Raw genomic sequence first — 21509 nt, forward strand, 5'->3', positions numbered from 1 at the left:
ATTACACACAAATACATTCAACTGAGAAATTAAATAAAGTTAACAATGAGTTTGACTTGTCTTTAAAAATGTTTGTTTGTTTTACCCTTTCTGGTATGTTTGTTTTTATTTTATCTTATTATTAGTATATTTTTAGATGCTTTGTTTTCTAAGGAGAGAAAAAAGGGTGTGGTTTTGGGTGGGTAGGTAGGCGAGGAGGATCTGACAGGAGATGGGGGACAGGAGACCATAACAGGAATAATATATTGCATGAAAGAAAATCTATTTTTAATAAAAAATATTGAATATCTGCATCTAAGAAAAGACATTTGTAATGGCATAGTAAATGAAAACAAAATTATGCTAAATCAAATTTAACAAACTATTAGTTTGGTTAATGGGATTTCAGTCTTGATGTTTACAGCTCTAAAATAGGTTTTATGAAAATTATGAAAAGTCTCCAAAACAAATGTTTAAGATGAAACATAATTAGTGAAAACTTCCCATACCTTTAAAATAAATTTGATAGAATGCATATATGAATAGATGATGAGTAGATATACAAGGAGGTTTCAAAAGACGATATGGAATCAAGCCTTTCAAACATTTACAAAATGGACCACCTGTGTCACAATACTTATTGATAAAATTTTAGAAGCGAAGTGACAAAAACTGTAAATCAAACACAAATTGTAAACAGATAAAATATCAAACTAAAACATTTAAAGTAACAATAACAAGACCAAAAGAAAAATATGTCAAAATAATAATCCTAAGATTGGACTAAATGGGCTGGGGGCAGCTTAGTCAGGCATAGGCCTGGAACCCTACTGTTGAGGGTGAAGGGACTGGTATTCAGCATAAGACACCCCAAGACAAAGTTCTCAGCACCAAGGAGATGTATTGCCCCAGAGAGACAAAGGACAGGGAATAAGAGACAAAGACAGGAGGTAGAAGATGAGAGAGAAAGGAAAGGAACAAGAGAGAGGGGAAAGGGATATTTTTGTGTGTTGTGGGGAGAGGCAGGCCACAAAGGAATGCCCCTGGATAGAGAGGAGACAGACGTGGCACATAGGCAAATGGCGGTTTATGAAGGTAAAAGGGGAAACCCTATATTAGGATGAGGTATTTCATTTTAATTGGGCATGTTAATTATGTGAGTCAAAGGGGGCTTTTGATGGCTGGATTTCAATACTTTGATAGTTGGACCTTGGTGGTCAGCCTCAGGAGGAGGAAGTGGTCCAAAAAGAGAATAGACCTCGGTGACTAGATTTAGAAATGCAATCTAATGGCTTTTAGCAAGGCAGAGGGAATGGGGGAGAAGGACCATGCATGACAGAGCCATGTTCCGGCTCGCTAGAGTCCTTTCAGGGGAGTGTGGGGCGATGCAGAGAAAGCAGGATCCTTAGGACTCACTGCCCAGCCAGCCAAGCCTATTTGGTGAGTTTCAGGCCGAGAGACCCTGTCTCAAAAAGAAGGTGGATGACTCCTGAAGAATGACAGCCAAGATTATCATGTGACCTTCAGATACACGCACACACACACATGAACATGATCAGACCCCTTGACTGATTTCCGACAGGGATAAATATTAAAATTAATTACTAAACACAAAATTATTTTCTTGAAATTGAATGTCTTGGCCCCTCTTTCCCACAACACTCTAGGGACCATGACAGATGCTCATGGGAAGCTGGTGAAGATCAAGACGGAAACGGTGAAGTGTCTGGTCAAAAAGCAATGTGTGAAAAAGAAGCCGAGCAGCAAGATGAAAGACTGAACAACTGAAGGCTGAATTTGGTGAAAAGAGAAGAGATCCTGCAGGGGTCCCAAAGGATGATGATCCTAACTGGCCAACACTGGCTAGAGACTGCATGTGCTGCAGACCTCAGAACAGGAAATAAAGACTTGAAAGAAGCCAAGGAGTATAAAGAAGAAACCTGAAATGTTTTTCTGTACAGATTTTTTTTTTGCATTAAATCTTAGGGTCCATTCTACAACGTTTTATTTTTTTGGCCACTCTTGGGTGTTTAGTAATGTGGGGCAGTGTTTTTTTTTTTTTTTTTTTTTTTTTTTTTTTAAGGCCTATATTCTTTGCATAATTTAATGTGTCAAATAAATGAGTTCATCTAATGGCATTCTCTATTTTATTGTTTGAAAAAAGAAATTGAATGTCTCCCATTTCAAGTTTTAAAATATGACATAATCTAACTGAGTTTTATGAATTAATGTAGCATTAGGCAAAACTCCACAGGCAGACCCGGAATGTTTGTTGTATAAGAAAAGAAGCATATTTTATTTGATAGTTTTCTGTGGGATGATTTTAACTCAGTAGTGCTTAGGGTAGCATTGAAAAACTGGTGTGTAACTTTGGGTTGTTTTTTTATTTAAAAAAGTTATAAGAATTCTGGACATAGCTCAGTTGGTAGAAGACTGTCTAGCATGCACAGAGTGGGATGCTCAGAAATGGATGAACTGGGAACTGTGAAGCATGGCTGTAATCCTGGAGCTCAGAGGGTGAAGTGGTGAGGATCAGAAGTTCTGAGCCATTCCCAGCTACATAAATTTAAAAAAAAAAAAAAAGAGGGAGAAGCTTGGAAGGAAGGTAAAAAAAGGAAGGAGGGATGAAGGGACAGAGGGAGGGGGAACAAGGAAGGAGAGAGTGAGAGAGGCAAAGAAATACAGACTGAGACGAGGAGACAGACACAGAAAAAAAACAGAGAAAGAGACAGGAAACAGAAAGGAAAGGAGAGGAAAGGGGAGAGGAGAGAAGAAGAGAACGGAAGGGAGAGGGAGGGGACAAAAGGAAAAACATGCGGATAAAGCAGCAAAGCAAAGCAAAGAATCATGAGAGAGATGTTTTGAATACTGAGTAAGCATACCGTGATTCACAAACCATCCAGAGTTGCAATTACGTAACAGACTGTCCTGGTGCTCACTGTCAGTCTCATAACTGATAAGGTGAATTATTCAGCCATAAATGCAGGGACACAGCCACAGTAAGAAGAATAGCACTGGGTGATCACTAGTTAACATTGCTATCTAAAAACAGCAGTTTGGGGCTGAGCATGCACCTGACCCTCCACTTCCTTCTCTCTACCCATGTCTGTGGAATGATGGTGCATTTAGCCAGGACACAACTGGAGAAAAACTTTCCTACTCTGGAGGACACATGTATGGGAACTGCTGCACACAACCAATATCAAAATGACATGTAGTTCTCTAGAGCAGTTCACTTATATACTCTAAATTGCTAAACTCAGGCAAAGAAGAGCTATTTCAAAAGCCTTTGGGTCAACTTTAGGAAGCCAGGCAGCCAATGTCTTAACTTTAGATGTGGATTGCTTTACCTGGGCACTGACATGTATCAGATTGTGTTCTTCCCAGTGATAACATGAAGAATTATGGCCAATTTATCTTTGGGGATGGTGATATCACCAAAGCCTTGGTTCTGAGCACACTGTGGTCTGTGCATGATATCACACCTTGCAATATCAATAAACACTGCCAGAAACACTTTACATCAGATTCAAGACTCTTCCGTGTTATAAATTCCAGTTTCTTTATTGTATGTACAAAGTTTTCTACTCTTCTAGTAACAGTGACTGAATGTTGGAAAATAAAATCTTTTAGTATTTTTCTCCCATCATTCCTCAGTACATAAGTACCAAATTAATCTATTTTGGGATTGTATTGTTAGAATGTCTGATTTTTTAAAGCTACTATTTGAGTGACAAGGGCTATACAGAGAGAGAATGAAACAGAAACGTGGAGGTAAGAGCTTGAATATTGAGTAGGGTAATTAGAGAGGGGCACAATGAGGTTACATTTAAGAAAAAAGCTTGAAGGAGATTCTGGGGCAGGTAGGAAGCCAGAGGAAAAGCATTCAAAGCAAGGGAAAGCTAGGGTTCAATAAGATCTTGAGGCAGGGGGCTGGACAGAGATGGCTCAGTAAGAACACTTGTTCCTCTTTCAGAAAACCTGAGTTCAGTATCCATGAGAGGTAGTTCAGTACAGCCTGCAACTCCAGCCCCAGGACATCTAATACCATCTTCTGTCCTCCGTGACACCAGCAGAGTGCTCCTTCAAGAACCTCAAATCTCGCTCCCAGTGTTATTCTTCCTCCAGCAAGACTATGGCACCTACACCTCCCCAAACAGCCCCACCAACTGAGAAACAACTGTTCAAATGCCAAGACTCTGGGGGACTTTTCTTATTCAGATCACCCTCGAAGGGACTTAAAGGGAAAAGCAGTGCACAGAAAATCAAAAATGAACAAGGGCACAACCATGCAGAATCGTGTAAACCACAGAAATGGCTTTAAGAAAATTTTAGTGGATAAACAATACAACTATTTATAGGATACAACATAATGCTGTAATTAATGAGTACAATGGGTAATTAAATCGGGTCAATTAATTTGTTTAAATGTTTGAGTTTCTGACTTACATTTTATTACAAAAACCATTATTTAGTCAAAATATTGACTAAATCTGAAAAATGCTAAAGATACTCTTTGTTCTAGTGTATCTCATACTCAGTCATTACTTAATTATTTTTTATAAAAAGAAACAAAATTCATCTCACTAGTGTGAAAATTCGTTTGAGTCTTGAACAAATGGTAAAATTATATATATATATATGAATTATTTCAAAATGAAGTTCTTTATGATTAACAGTAAATATTTATTTTTTTTGTATTTGTTAGGTTTTCTGTTGCTGTGATGAAACAGTATGACCAGAAGCCACTTGTGGGGGGACAGGTTTATTTTACTTACAATGCTCAGGTGACACTCCATCACTAAGGGAAGTCAAGGTGGGAAGCTGGAGGCGGGCGGGAACTGGAGCAGTGGTCACAGGCAATGTTGCTTACTGATTTCCTCCGCATGGCTTGCTTAGCTTGCTTTCTTGTAAGACCCAGAATGGTCAGCCCAGGAATGACAGCCCACAGTGAGCTGGGCCCTGTCACATCAATCATCAAGGAAATATTCTGCAGGCCAACCTGATAGGGGCATTTTCTCCATTGAGGTTCCTCGTCACAGCTTATTCTAGCTTGTGTCAAGTTGAGAGAAAATAAACAACCAGGATATTTATCTATGTTATATAGTTATATGTCCAGGGTCAGGAGAAGGTATCTCAAGAAAAAGGGGTCTAAGTGGAAAAATTTAAGAAGTGACCAAAGGAGAGTTTACCCAGTGAAGAATTGCTCACCTGATAAGTAAAACTTGTCACTCATGGGGCTTTCAATCAAAGGCTATTAGTTCTATCAATTGACCAGCTTATATAAACAATGTTTGTGACAAAAGAGATGACAAGCGTGAGGTCATATGAAAAATACAGTGCTGTTAAAGGAGCTTTTAGAGAGACTAATCTAGGAAGAATGTGTGATTAGACAGCTAAACTAAGTCGTCTGGGACAAAATGAAATGCATGGCTTTGGAAGAAGAATGATTTGAGCACCTAGATTGAGTCCTTGGGTCAGGATTTTCAAGTGCAAAGGATGCACCAACTTGGAGAAATGTTCCTGGTACTGGATTCTGACTGTAGCCACGCCTTCATCTTCCGCTGGTTCTGGTCTACTACATAATGAAGAGCCTCACTCGGTGTATTCCTTAGTGTTTCCCTCTCACCACAAGGCTTTAATCAGTGCAGAATCCTGAGCCAACATAGACATTTTCCTCTTCCAAGTTCTTTTTCTCAGGTGTTTTGGTCACAGATATGCAAAAATGAGTAATTTATGGATCTGATCATATAAAATGTGTTGCTTAATATTTGATACCTTTCTTCCATGACAAGTAACTTAAGTCATTCTAATAATCTACACCCAAATGGTTTTTATAATGTCTTCCCTTAGAGATTTCCATGGCAACTGTATTTAATCCTGAAACTGAAGCAAACAGAAACTGAAGTGATCTGAAATTCAGAAATCAGGTCAGTTCCTTTTTATTATTATTACAGATGTCATGATTTTCACTTGAAAGTAATTTAAAAATTAAATGAATCTTCTGAGAGGCAACCAAAAAAAGTTATGATGGAGAAGTAAAGAAATGGGAGATAAGAAGAAAGGGAGGATTAAAGGAAGTTTCTTTTAAAAAGATTTTATTTATAATTACATGAAGGTGGACAGAGGTGGAAGGGTATGAATATAAGTGTAGGGTCTATGGAGGCCTGAAGAGGGCATCAGATCTCCTGGAGCTAGAGCTACCTACAGTGGTCAAGGGTGCTGGGAATGGAAATCGGATCTCCTGGGAGAGCAATATGTTCTCTTCACTGCTGAGCAATCTCTCCTGACCCATTTTTTTTCCCTTTAAAACAATTTGTAACATGTAAGTATGCTAGCTAGAAATGACTTATTAGAGAGATCAATTAAAGTTGTATATACTGATTCTATATTACAAAAAGCAACACACTAACAGGTAATACATAGAATCTGCTTTAAATTATTTCTCAGCTACTGCACAAAACAGATGTTTAATACACAAAGCAAGATGTTAAATAATCCAGTTATATTAAAAAATCCAGAGAATTAGTAATTTGAAGCTTTTTTATTAATGAATTTGAAATTTTGCAGGATTTCAATTATTGCTGCATTATTAAGGAATATTCAAATTTAATTTGGAGTAGATACTGCCCCGAGGCTGACTCCTTAATACATGTGAACCAAGATTCATAAAAAGTGGACACTCTGTCTTAGTCAAAATATTGGGCTTGATAAGCAGGTAGACAAACTCCTTGCTGCTATGTATTGATGTGAAGAGAAGGACCTGGGGGCTCAGGGGAGCCTCATGTGAGACACTTATACAAAGTAAGAATTTGAGATGAAGGAATTAGGAGACTTCTGAATAGGACACTGCTGTGGGATATCTTTCTGTAAGTTGTGAATATGTGCTGCTCTCATTGTTTGATAAATAAAGCTGTTTGGCCAATGGTGAGGCAGAATAAGGTTAGGCTGTACATTCAAAGTGAAGACAGTGATGAAGAAGGGTGGAGTCATGGCAGACACTTCAAGCCGCCACCAGGAGAAGCAAGATGTGAGAGAACAGGTAATGCCATGAAGCCATGTGGCAAAACAGATTAATGGGAATGGCTTGAGTTAAGTTGTAAGAGTTAGCTAGTAATGAGCCTAAGCCCTAGGCCGTAAGTTTTTAATTAATATTAAGCCTCTGGGTGATTATTTTACAGTCAGCTGTGGGACTGCAGGTGAGAGAGATTCATCTGGAGAAACTTCCAGATACAGGACATGTCATGAAGGACTTGGATGTTATACACAGAGGATGTTGTCCAATTGTTGGATTTTGCCAACAAGGAAAATATGATAGACAATAATTTTTAAGAATTGAGTTCTATGGACTAGGCCCTCTGCATAAGTGAGATAGTTGTATAGCTTGTTCTGCTTAAGGGGCCCTCTGGCAGTGGGATCAGGATTCATCCCTGGTGTATGAGCAGGCTTTTTGGAACACACTACCTATGGTGGGACACCTCACACAGCCTTGAGTCTGGGCTGGGGGTTGGGGCTTGAATCTGCCTCTATGGAATGTAGCAGGCTCTGCTGACTCCTCATGGGAGACCTTACCTTCTTGTAGGCGGGAATGGGGGGGGGAGGTGAGGAGGAAGGCTGGAGGGATGGGAGGAAGGATGAGAGGGATCTGTGACTGGTGTGCAAAATTAATAAAAATTTTCTTAATTAAAAAAAAGAAAAGGAAAGACTTCAGCTCTAGTATAATGGAGGAATGGAAATCAGATTTCACAAAGATTAGAAAGTGTGTAGATAGCAAACGCCTAAGATAGTGAGTAAGAAGAGCACTTCACAAATACAGTATGATGGGAGGACAAGGGACTTCACATTTGAACACTGTTGGCCAAGCATTTGGGTAACACAAATGGCCGGCATGGAGCATCAGGGCTGGTCATGCTCCTTTGAACACTGAAGTCAGCTCTTTATTTATTTTTTTTTCTTTTTCCTTGGATCAAAGATATGAGGGAAACTACCACAGCATCCAAGCCAGAAAACAAAACAAACCAAACAAAAATATGCTAAGGGCATCACAACCTTGGGTTTCCTCTTGGCTATTGCTCAGACACCAAGAGCTTTCTCTTTGGATCAATAAATCCTCCTTGCATGGCAGACAACAAGAGAAAATAATAGCCCTTGGACTCTTGGGTTAATTACCAAATACTGGCAGGGGTTTCCCCTGTAGGCTGCTCAGAGAACTCTTGAGAATCCCAGAGCTGCCACAGTTGAAAGTGAGCCCTCAGCTCAGAAGAGGAACAGGGACACCGAGGAAGGGAAAAGAAGAGTGACAGGCTGAATATGATCATAGTGCATTGGACATATGAAAATACGGTAAGAAGCTCACTCTGTACAATGGATATTAATTAATAAGAAAGATATATAACGAAGTCAGGCTATGCCAAGTATGTCAGAATTGTCAGAAGCAAGGGAGAAGGCAAGTTGTTTCGCTCTCCTTTGAGGTAGAACAAGCTAGTACAGTGTAACCTGTAGTTTGAGCAACAGAATAGAATAAATACCTATTAGTCTATGCAGGAATAAATAATTGAGTGGGGAGACAGACATAGATAAATGAATACTTAGCAAGCAAATAAAACAATGATAAACATTGTTTGTTCTGGTAATTTCAAACAATTCAAGAAGATATATTGTTGTTAAGGGCCTTATATTCATTACTTTTCGTATCTCTGAGACAGAATACATGTCAGACACAGCTCAAGGGAGGAACGATTTATTCTTGATCATAGTTCAGAGGAATCGGGTTTTCAATGTGGGAAAGACACGGTGGCCTGGGATGCTAGGTGGCTAGGTCTATGGTGATGGAAGTCTGTAGTATGACATGTTATATCTAGGTGGAATGCGGAGAGATCTGGAAGAGGAGTTAATCTAGAATTCTCAAGGCACATTTCTAGAACTCTACATCTATCCCATGTCAAAAATGTTCTACAGCTTCCTAAAACAATGCCTCTTACTTGAAACTTATGTTAAATACATTAACCTGAGAGGGTATTTGGCATTTAAACCCCAGCAGTGATAAAGCAGAGATGCCTATGCATTAAGCATGGACTGTGCTTAACAACTTCTTTACAAAGATTAAAATGCAAGAGAGAGAGAGAGAGAGAGAGAGAGAGAGAGAGAGAGAGAGAGAGAGAGAGAGAAGCCATCGAAACCAGACGAGAACCTAGGTGAACATGAATAACATTCAGTTCTCAGGACATCACACACTGAGGCATACTGTGATTGGTACATCAAGGTGCTAGAAAAACAGCTCAGGGGATTAAGAGAAACTGTTGCTCTTGCAGAGGGCCTGAGTTCAGTTGCCTATATCTTTATCTAGAGGCTCACTATTGCCTTTAACTCTGGCTCTAGGGAACCTAGATATCATCCCCTATCCTCCATGAGGACTCACATGCACATGTGCATGTATGGACACACAGAGATAGATACACACACACACACACACACACACACACGCATGCATGGACACACACAAATACTAAAAATAATATTAAAAAGAGAAATATGGCATAAAATAGGTGACCAGTACTTTTCATAATTGTAAACATAACTATTTTATGCATATTATATGTATGCACATAGTCTCAGAAGGGATCACAGACAAGATGACCCCAAGGAAACATGATAGCTGAAGAGGGTTTTATTTACATTTACAGAAAAATGATATTTTTAGAAAACTAAAGGAATACAAATATAGATTTCACTTAATTATTTGCTACAAATTCATCTGATGACAAGAGATGACAATAGTCCAGGTAAATGCTATATAGTGTATAGAGAGTCTGTGTTTTAGCTGTACAACTTTCTACTAAAACAATCCCATCTCTTTATCTTTAATTATTTTTAATAATTTTTATTCTTTGAAAATTTCATACATTTATACAATGTATATTGACTATATCTACCCACCACTATCTCTCTCCAACTACTCTTAATGTCCCCAACTCCAGGCTTCACGTCTTCTTTATATTTTATTTGTTTTTTATTATTAATATCTCCTGAACTGAATTAGCCAAGTTAAGTGTATGTGTGTGTGGCCATGCACTGGGGCATGAGCAACCTACCAGTTGTCATATCCCCAAAGCAGAGTGACTCTACCTCCCTCAGCAGGCATCAATTGTCAACAGCTCCTCTGATAGGCAGACTGTGTGCTGGGATGTTGACTCGCTTGATCCTGCACACATCTTGTGTAGGTATTTGCAGGTGCTGTGAGTTGATTCATAAAATAGCCATGTCGTGTTTAGAAGTCAGCGTTTCTCATCTCTCCTCCCCATCTACTAGTCCTTTTGTAAAATGCCCCTTTGCATTCTAAAACAAAGGAGCTGACAAGATGGATCAGTGGTTAAAGCATCTGCCTTACAAACCAGAGCTCTAATTTCCAAACACTCCCAAAATGCCAGATGGGTATGCCAGTCCATCTGTGATTCTGGTACTCAGAGGGCTGAGGTAGGGATATCAGGAGCTTGTTGGTGAACTCGGGGTTCAGTTGAGAGACCTTTCATCATAAGGTAAGATAAGCCACCATTGAGGAACACTCCAGATGTCAATCTTGGTGCTTCACACACACATACACACACACACACACACACACACACACACACACACACGACATGAAGATAGGCACATATGCACAAATATTATACACACATATCATCAGAGAAATAAGGAAAACATAGAACAAGATGGGAAAGGTAAAATGACAAAAGAACACAAAGTTCAGGAGGAAAGAGGATTGAGGGTGAAGATCTGCTTCTTCTAGTTCAGCATATAAGATGTAGGCACATGAAAACGGCTAAATGAATTGTGAGCAGGCTATGTCTATGACCATTGAAATGAGAGCATGCAGAAAGATGGTGTAGAGAGTGTAGAGATTCGGAATGTTCATCTAAGTAGGAACAAGAAGAAAAGCACAGAAAACAAGGGTAGAGCCAGCACCATGGGCATAGACTTGTCTAATGAGTATGAGAAGAATTATGAGTGTGTGTGTGACTATGACCATTGACTGAAACTTCAGGAACCCCATGAACCACAAGAAATATTTTTGTGGAAGACAAGATGATTCAACAGATAGAGGCACTTGCTGCCGAGCCTGAGGACATTGCAACCTCCACAGTATAAAGAGACAACTGATTCCCAATAGATTGCGTCTGGATATGCATCATATCACCTGAACATAACACACACACACACACACACACACACACACACACACACACACACACACGCACACGCACACGCACACGCACACTGTACTTTTTTTTCTCCCTTTAGGTTGTTCCTGTCCTATTTTGCAACAGGGATGAAAAGTCCAACAATCACAGACTACAGTCCCACTGTTAACCTGAAGCTAAGGCTTTGGCTTGCACTTCTAAGAAAGTAAGATTGGAGAGATAACAGACATAGTTCCTCAACAGCTCACTTTAATCCGTACACAGCATAGGTCACAGGAGGTGAGCCATGCATCCTTTACACAGCACAGGTCACAGGAGGTGACTTATGGAAAACAATCCATTGTTTTTCCCATTCTGTCTCTTTGTCCCACTTTACCTGGGAGGGCGGTTTCAAAGTTTAAAACTTTTTCATGGGTTTTGTTCGTCTCTGCTTTCTTCAGTCCTTTCTTTCTAAAACATGAGCTGCTGCTGTCCAGATCATCAGAACAAAATCTATCATGACACAAAGTTCTGTCTGATTCTAAACTTGAAAGCATATCAATTAAGATATTCCAAAGAAACCAATGTCCTTCTGAAATAAATTATCGGAATAGTGTAGATATTTTTGACAATTTGTATGTGGAGCATGGCCTTTCTCATCCTGGATAATTCACAAAAGAAAAAGAGGATGGGGAACACAGAATGATAAGGAGGAAAAGGCCAGGAAGAGGGGAAAGAGAAGAAGAAATCTGGTAAAAACAAGTAAAAGGCTGGGACTTACAGCTTCATCTTTGGTGTTAAGCTTTATAACCAGAGCAATAAAACTAATATCAGAGGCTAAAAATGGAGCGAATCTAATAATGCACTATAATAACAGTAGGTAACATTACATCCTTTGGAAGATTAGATGGCTCAAGCTGCATCTGTGAACTTCAGCTCTGGAAAAATAGCTTGACTGAAACAAGAAGTGGAGATTCTCTGAGCAGACCACATCCAGGTTTCAGGTGTGGCTTATTTTGTTTCTGAATGTCTGTCTCATAGATCTTATGCTTCGGCTGATATTAAAATTTTGTTTATTTTGTTTTGGGGGACAGGGTTTCTCTTTCCAACAGCTCTAGCTGTCCTGGAACTCACTCTATAGACCAGGCTAGCCTAGAACTCACAGAGATCCACCTGCCTCTGCCTCCAGAGTACTGGAATTAAAGGTATATGTCACAACAGCCTAGCTAAAGACATTATTTTTTAAAGATTTATTTTTTATTTTATGTGTATGGCTGTTTTGCCTGCATGTATGCAAGTGTACAATGTGAGTGCCTGGTATAGACAGAGGCCTGAAATCGGTGTTAGTTTTCCAGTAACTAAGGTTGAAAAAAAGAGACCAGAGAAACCTTATTAATTTAAAATGTTGCAATTTTAGAAAAGCCCATTTTCAACAGTCCCAATGGAACATAGGAGAAAGGCCCTGAGTAACAAGTGTCAATCAAAAACTTGAAAATGCTAAAAACTGCCCCAAAGAAAAACATCAACTGAATGATAGAACACCTAGCTAATTCCTTTGGTATGCGAACTGATTAGGGAAAGGTTCCTAAAAATGATGGAGCTCTTCTCACCCATCACATGTATCCAAGGGACCTACAATTAAGTACATTTAATGAGTGAGAAGGGAAAGGGGAGGAGAGAGAAGGGGAAAAAGGATGATAAGCAAGTATCAAACATTTAAACTCCTCATGAGAAATGTGTTTGCGATAGAATCAAGGTTGTGGTTATGGGTATAAGACATGGATGAAATACATAAGCAGCAGTAGTGGGCACACTGTAGACTCTCATCTAAAAGCAGCATTATTAAAGAAGACTGGGGCCAAGTCTTTATGAGAAAAAGTGGGCAGAGAAAGTTATGTAACACCTAAGGAAAATATTTCAAATCCAGTGCCCTAGTTATCTTTAACTGCCAACTCGGCATGGCCTAGAGTCACCCAAGGGAGTGTTAACTGAGAGATTGTGTAGATAAGTTTGTCCTGTGGGCATGCCTGTTAAGTGTTTCATTCTTGGTTAATTGATGTGTGAGGGCCCACTCCACTGTGGGCAGCACCATTCCCTGGGCAGGTGGTCTTGTGCTGAACATGAGCCTATGAGTGAGTCAGGAATCAATGTTGCCACATAGCTCCTGCCTCTGGTCCCGTGAGAGGTCCTTCCCTGACTTACCTCAGTAATGAATTGTGACCTTTTATCCTCGAGTTAGTTTGGACAGAGTGTTTTACCACAACAACAGAAGGGAAGTAGGATGCGGACATAATTCTCAGGGTGAGAAACCTAAGCCCTAGTCACCTGTCTCTCTACAGAGGGAGGCAACACAATGTCTGCCTGGCAAGTTTTCAGACTCTCTATGACCCTCCCTTCTTTATAGAGAAAGATCATTATTTTTTGTTGAATTTTATTCACCAACAAAGTATTTGGCTGAACAAGTCTATTCTTTTTCTTAGGTTAGCTGATTTCAAATCACCATGAACATAATACAACCCTGATGTGATGATTAATATTGACTGTGAACCTCATAGGATCTAGAGTCACCTTGGAGACAAAGTTCTTGGCTTGTCTGTGAGAGCATTTCTAGGTTGGATTAACTAAGGAGGAAATGCCAACCTGAATACTAACAGTGCCGTCCCATGGGTTGGCATCTTACACCAGAGATAGTGAGCTGAGCACCAGCATTCATCACCTCGATTCCTGACTGCAGATGCAATGTGACCAGCTGCTTCAGGCTCCTGCTGCCATGCCTTCTGCACTATGGTTGACTTGTCCTTGGAATAGTGAACCAAAATAAACCCCCCTTAAGTTGCTTCTGTCAGGCATTTTGACACATCAATAAGACAAGTTAACTAATGCACCTGGCATCCTAAACTTGAAGTTGTACAATCATCTCTTATGCTTTATACTCCCTTGGAAGAGAGTTTCAAGGTTTATGAAAAAGGGGGTGAGATGGGGGGCAGAATGGCTGACTATGGACAAAATAAGAATTTTTTATTTCAAAATAAGAATTTTTACCTTTTATTCTTTTTGACATTTATCTGCTGCTTTGCAATTTGAGGAACTGTGTGGAGACTGTATTCAATAGTTTGTTAGGAAAATGGATTTGAGGTATTTAACATTTGAGTTAAAAACAAGACTTTCCAGCCTATTTTCTCTAAGCATTTCTGTGGTTTTTGTCTTTTTGCTTGTCTCTTGTAGCTCAGAGAAGCCTTAAACTTGCTGTGTAGCTGAGGAGGATTTTGAACTTCTGATCCTCCTGTCTCTACCTTCTGAGTGCTGGGTTTACAGGGATGCAGCACCATGCATAGGTAAGACTATAGGTTGAAACCAGGGCCTAATTCATGTGAGGCAAGCATTGTACCACGGCCACCTAATCTATACTCCCAACCCAATTAATATGTAGTTTGTTATAATCAACCAACTAAGCATATGCTTTATAAACTATTTCAGATGTAGACAAGATCAGTACTAATGCTAACCATATACATACACATTGTACACCCATACACACATTTATACAGATACCTCTGTATTTCAAATCTACATTTCACTGTATATCATTAGTAATGAAGAGAGCAATTTGAGCTTAACATATGAAGTGATGGGGTATCAGTACTAGTTTAAAAGCTGTACATTGGAAGTTATGGCCATTAAGATTTTAGAAAGTGGGGGCAGTGGGGATACGTGCCTTGGGAGGCACAGGTAGCTGGATCTCTAAGTGTTCAAGGTGAGACTGTTCTACAGAATAAGATCCAGGAAAGCCAGGGTTATACAACACAGTTAAACCCTGTCTTGAAAAACAAACAAACAGAAAAAGATTATAGGAAACAGCCACATGTTATACCACTCTTATAGGGTACAATTGGAAGTGATAAAATGGAAGGATGACAAAAACGTTATTTTGCAATGGTAAAGCAGCTTACAGTGGGTAGCCACAGCAATATCTCATCCTTCTAAGTGTCATCTATTAACACAGAGAGATTGGGTTGTCATTTTTTTTCCTTTGTAAGAAAAGATTTATTTACATATATGTGTACCATGTGTGTGCAGTGCCTGTAGAGGCCAGAAGAGGGCATCTGAATCTCCTGTCCCCTAGATCTGCAGTTACATGTGTTTGTGAGCTACCAGGTGAATGGTGAGAGCTGAACCCAGTTCTGCAAGAGCAGCAAATGCTTATAATAGCCAAGCCACCTTTACATCTCAAATAATTATTGTTAGAGAAAGCTGTACATAACAAGTTTGGGTCTAGTTTTTAAGATTTTCCTCACAAGCCCACACTTCCTCCCTGTACATCTTATACTTAGAGAAAGATTGGCATTGAGGGATCAAGATACCATCTTCTATAAACTTGAAATACATATTTTTTCAAGAACATTTTCCTGCTCAGGGTGATGAAGCTGAATTAGGGAGTACATTTTAGATGATGGTTTCTGTGAGGAAGGGATGCCCAGTTACAATGCTCTTTAGAAGGTGTGACATTTGCTGAGGTATTAGACAACAAGTTGGGTTGATCTTGTGTTTGTCTCTAAAATTGATTCACCTCCAGCACACACTACCAGCTCTTCCTTTCTTTGCCAAGGGCCATGTCAACTCCTGTCACATTTACACAGGTGATATAAAGTCACATGATCAAAAACCAAGACAAGTGAAGACATGTTTACTGAAAAGTGCATGGACCTTCAGAAGGAAGTGGCTATGACAGGTAAGATTGCCCTCTTAGACACAAACTGAGGAAGTCTATAAAAATGCTATGAAAATATAGCCACAGATAAGATTGCCAGTCAGACATAAGCTGAGGAAGTCTACAGAAATGGTGAGAAAGTTTTGCCAGAATTTGAACTTTTTTGTTTTGTTTTTCAAGACAGGGTTTCTCTGTGTAGCTTTGTGCCTTTCCTGGAACTCACTCTGTAGCCCAGACTGGCCTCAAACTCACATAGATGTGCCTGGCTCTGCCTCCTGAGTGCTGGAATTAAAGGCATGCACCACCATCGTCCAGCTAGAATTTGAACTTTTTTTAACCCTTCTTTTCATATTCTTTTCTTTTACATTCCCATTTTTTAGAAAGTATTTGTACTTTGAGAATTTTAGAAATGAATACAATGTATTTTTTTTATCATATCTACCCCTCACCTCTGCCATACAATTCATCTAGATTTCGACCCAGTTCCCTCTATGAACTGTATGTCTTTATTCATATATACATACATGTAAACATAGATATACATATAGATATATAGATATGGGTCTCATTGATTACAATTAGTGCTTCCCATATGTGCCAATGGCGGTCCAAAGATAACTTCTTGGCTAATACGGGAGAAGATCAAGACATGGCAGCAGCATATTTGTTATTTTTTAAGTCAGGGCTTCTTATTTAGCCCAGGCTTCTCTTTAAACTGAGGATCTTTCTTTCTCCATACTTGAGTACTGGCTTAGAATTCCTGATCCTTCTGTCCCATTCTTCCAGGTGCAGGGCAAGTGTTACCAACTCGAGCTCCCAAGCTTGTTACTTGCTGTTTGGTGAGTGCTTTCTATCATGCTTTACTCAACCATGAAACTCTGCAGTTAACCTTTGATCTTATTCATTGTATGTCAATCAACAGCAATGCAAACTTGGTTACTAAATATAAAACGTTGAGTGTAATGAAGCTTTCATTAGCAATAAAATATCATAAAAGTAATGCCGAGATTTCAAAATGTTATGGACATAATTTTAGTAATGGTCATCATTTGTTTTAATTCTACATTGGTAGAATTACAGTATTCCTTCCATTGTTTTTAAACTATCCATACCATGCTAATTTTTATTAATCTTGTGTGTTTGCATTATTTTTCCGGGATTCTTTGCACATTATATTGGATATACTCAGTATATGACATTTATACTGTATAGGAATTAATATGCACTAAAATCCTGTAAACATTGATATCTCAGTCAAAAAAGAAATTATAAAAGTAAAATTCTTTCATACATGATCAATGTACATTTATTAAAGTTCATTTCAGGTACTTTTGTAAATTTTATATATAGATAAATCTAAGTATACCATGAAATAGGTATTTATATTTGAAAGATAAAATGTGCAATTAATAAAGTAATCCAATGAGAAAAAGAAAGAATGAGTGTGGATTTGGGTAGGTGGGGAAGTGGGAAGGTTCTAGAAAGAATTGGGGAAGGAAAAACCAAAATCAGAATATGCTATAGGAAAAAAAAATCTACTTTCAATAAAAAGTATGTCACCATCCTATAATAAATGACTTAATGGGTCACAAATACTAAAGACAACAATATTTGTGCTACTCAAGCCTTGTACAGAGTCCATGTTATGCCATACAAAATCTTAAAAAAAAATTTCATGGAATAATTTTTAAAAATATGTATAGGGATCCACAAAAAATTCCCAATGCAAAAATTTGGGAATTTTAAAATTGAAAATACCATACCTAATGATCTAAAATTGTGTCATATAGCTATAATAATCCAAAACCTGTTATACTAGAACATAAAGAGAGAGAGAAAGAGTAGAACAGAACAGAGAGGTCAGAAAATAAAACCAAAGTCATACAGTCAACTAATTTTTGAACAATGTACCAAAATGCAAAATGGAGAAATAACAGTCATTCTGATACATGATCCTGGGTGGGGAGAAAATCTCCCCACATATGGAAATGAATGAAATTAGACTCTTAAAACATCACAGGAAAAGTAAAATGCCCAAAATGAAAGCTTTAAAACTGCAACAATATTGAAGGAAAACATAAAGAACTATTCTCTCATTTTGGCTTTGGTGATGAGCTCTCAGCCATCCCATCAAAATCATGGGCTACATAAACAGAAACAAGATCATGGAGGTTACGTTAAGATAAGAAACTCATGCAGACCAGAGGAAATGGAAAATGTACTAAAGAAGTTCTATGGTATTTGTGAAGTTGTGGCAGATACAAGCTAAATTCCCAAGATTTATAAACAACTTACATAATCCAACATCAAGGAAATAGCTATGCTGGAGAGGCTGGGAGGTAGTAAGACAAGACAATCAGGATGGAACCCTTATGACCCTACATATTTTCTTGCTGAGCTGATACATTGTCACTTGGTCTTGACAGCCACAGCTGGAGACAACCTGGTTCCCAGAAAAACCATAGAGGCTGGTTGCCCACACTACTGATTGGCAGATCCTGGATCCTCCTCATAGAGTCCCTCAAAAGACTGAAGAAGGGCAACTCATCTTGGGCCGCTCTCATGGCTGTTGACCTTAGTCAGGTCATCTTTACACAGATCATGGGGACTCTCTTACTCTTCTTTCTCTGATGTTCATGAAAAGGCTTTGGCCTTTGCACTTAAACAATGTCTGCTAGTTTCATTTACTGGACTCACAAGACATAAACGTAGTGTTGGCCTCTGGTGTTGGAAACTCTGCTGGCCACTGACCATCCTGACCACTGACCACCCAGTATGTTCATTTGAACCCAACACCCCACTGTCTGTCAAGGACTGGTGAACTGAAGGTGACCAGTCTCACCGGTCTAAAACTGGCAACGTCTTGAATAGATGTTTGTAAAAAATGATATGAACTGGTCAGAAGTGACCCAAGGAGGCATTTAACATCAGGAATCATGCCAGAAATAAGAATCAAAGCTGGTGTGAAATGCCAGCTCATGCCTTTAGGAAATCTAGCTCCAAAACTGACTAGCAAGCAAACATAGCCTAAGCCATCTAACCAACCTACAAAACAGAATCAGGAGAGTGATTTTGGTGAGGATGTGGAGAAAATGGAAACCTGTCAGCTCTCAGCTTCAACATAGATTGGCACAGCCAGTAACAAGAAGTGTTTGGATTATAATTAAACTGAAAATAGGAATACTGCTTCAACCAGTGATCTCTCTTTTGGAGACTGTTTTAGGGTTTCATTGCGGTGAATAGACACTATGAAAAGACACTGTGGCAATTCTTATAAAGAAAACATTTAATTGAGGCTGATTTACAGTTCAGAGGTTTAGTTCATGATTGGTCATGGCAGGAAGCATGGCAACATGCAGGCTGATATGGTGCTGGAGAGGTAGCCGAGAGCTCTACATCTTGATCCACAGACAGCAGGAAGTGAATGACACCCAGACCTCTCTTAAGCATTTTAGACCTCAAAGCCAGGCCCCAGGACCCCCTTCCTCCAAGAAAGCCACACCTCACTCCAGCAAAGCCACACTTCTTAGTAATGTCACTCCTTATGAGCCTATGGAGACATTTTAATTCAAACTACCAAAGACACATACTCAAAAGGGAAAATACTGTTGTTCCTTGGAGGCCTGCTCTTTTCCAAAGAGAAAACAGGGTGGGGAGGCAGGGGTGGATCTGTCTGGGAGAGAAGGTTGGTAGTGGATAACTAGGTGGAGTCTAGGGAGGGGAAACTGTGGTCAGAAAGCATTGTATGAGAAAAGAATCTATTTTCAATTAAAAAAGAAAGAAGAGGAAAGGAGGAAGTGAGGGAGTGAAGAAGGGAATAACAAACACTGTCACCTCACACAGATATATACCTCTCCCCCTGGTAACTCTGGCTACTTACCTTACCCAAAAACATAGGAAAAAAAATCTAGTGTCCACTTGACTGCAGAAGAAAAAAGTGTGTGTGTGTGTGTGTGTGTGTGTGTGTGTGTGAGAGAGAGAGAGAGAGAGAGAGAGAGAGAGAGAGAGAGAGAGAGAGAGAAGGGTAGAGAGGGGACGCGTGGTAAGAAGAAAGAGAATGAGAGAGACTGAAATACTATTTAGCCTTAGAAAAGAAGACATGCTGACATTTGCCATGACACAATAGACCTGAAGACATTGTGTTAAATGAAAAGAATGAGATACAGAAAGAATGATACAGTATAAGATCATATATATGTAGACCTCAAAAAAAAAAAAAGACATAAGGTCAAATATATACAGAAATTCATTTGTTTGTTTGTTTGTTTGTTTTTTGTTTTGATTTTTCTCCCACAGGTGGTGGGCAAATGGGAGATGCATACATCAACACAGACCAAGTAGCAAAGATAACAGGATGGACAAAGTCATGGATCCAACATACATTTGGAATATAGTTCCTAATAGCACATGGATTTTGGAATTATGGCTGTATGGGTAGGAGCTAGCTGCTGTTGCCTGTGGGAAGAAAGCAAAAGGAGCTACGTGAGATGGCCAGTATGTTAGCTTGCTCTACCTTCAGAAACATTTTATTACATATATACATCTTATAATATCATGCTGTATTGCTTAAATACACACAATAAAATTTGCTCTTTTAAAAAGTAAATAACTGTTCAAGTGTTGTACAGAGTCATTTAAAAACTGTATTTTATTTTTTAGTGCTAGTGAAGTTTGCATTGCAGGACACTAAAATATTATAGTGGGCAATTTATCAGTGTACTTTTTAGCTTCAGTTCATTTTTCATCAAATATACCCATAGTGTCATAATGTATAATATTCACTGGTTCATACAAAAGTCCATTAATAAGATAATGGATAGAAAAAAGTCATTACAAGCCCTAGAAAAATTGTTATGACAGAGGAGTTGGCTCATGAATAGGAAAAGTAGCCACAAATATTAATAACAAAGTAGAGGATAATGAGAGAGTCAGCAGTTCTCAATTGTGGGTGAGGGATGGTGAGGGGCATAAGCACAGCCAAGGAACTGTACTGCTTTGTGCCAGAGCAGCTGAACACACACACACACACACACACACACACACACACACACACACACACACACACACACACATGTACACACACCAGTCTCCAATTCCAGAGCCCTGGAAGCCCCCGGGCATTTGCTGTGCTCACAGCATTCTGCTTCTTTTGGTTGTCATGGAGTTATCAACTAGTACCAAGCAAGGCTGTGCTGCTCAGAAAGACTGGTTCTGTTCAAGTGTTCTGCTCTTCCATTCCCATGCCTCCTCCATTTCCTTTCTATATTAACCCTTTCATGTTAATATAAATCTGTTGCCCTGGATCCTGGTGTTCTCATTTCAGTCTAGGGCATTGAGATGCCATGACCTCATCTGAATGAAAAGAAAATGGCAAGAATATGAAGTGTCCTTTCAGGAAGAAGAGCCATTTTCTTTAGAGCAGTAAAGGTGGACTTATTTATTTCATCTGCTTTCAGCTACCCATCTCTAAGAGAATATCTTGAATACCCAGTAGTCTACAGAGGAGTCCTAAACATTCACTCCAAGTAATTGAGATGTTTAATATTGTCAGCTTGGCAGGGTCTATAATCATGTTGGGGACAATACCCTGGGCTTATCTGTGAGGGTCTATGTAAATTAGTTTAAATGAGATGAAAAGGTCTACC

Source organism: Peromyscus maniculatus, chromosome 11, assembly GCF_049852395.1.
Source record: "Peromyscus maniculatus bairdii isolate BWxNUB_F1_BW_parent chromosome 11, HU_Pman_BW_mat_3.1, whole genome shotgun sequence".
Classification (NCBI taxonomy): Eukaryota; Metazoa; Chordata; class Mammalia; order Rodentia; family Cricetidae; genus Peromyscus; species Peromyscus maniculatus.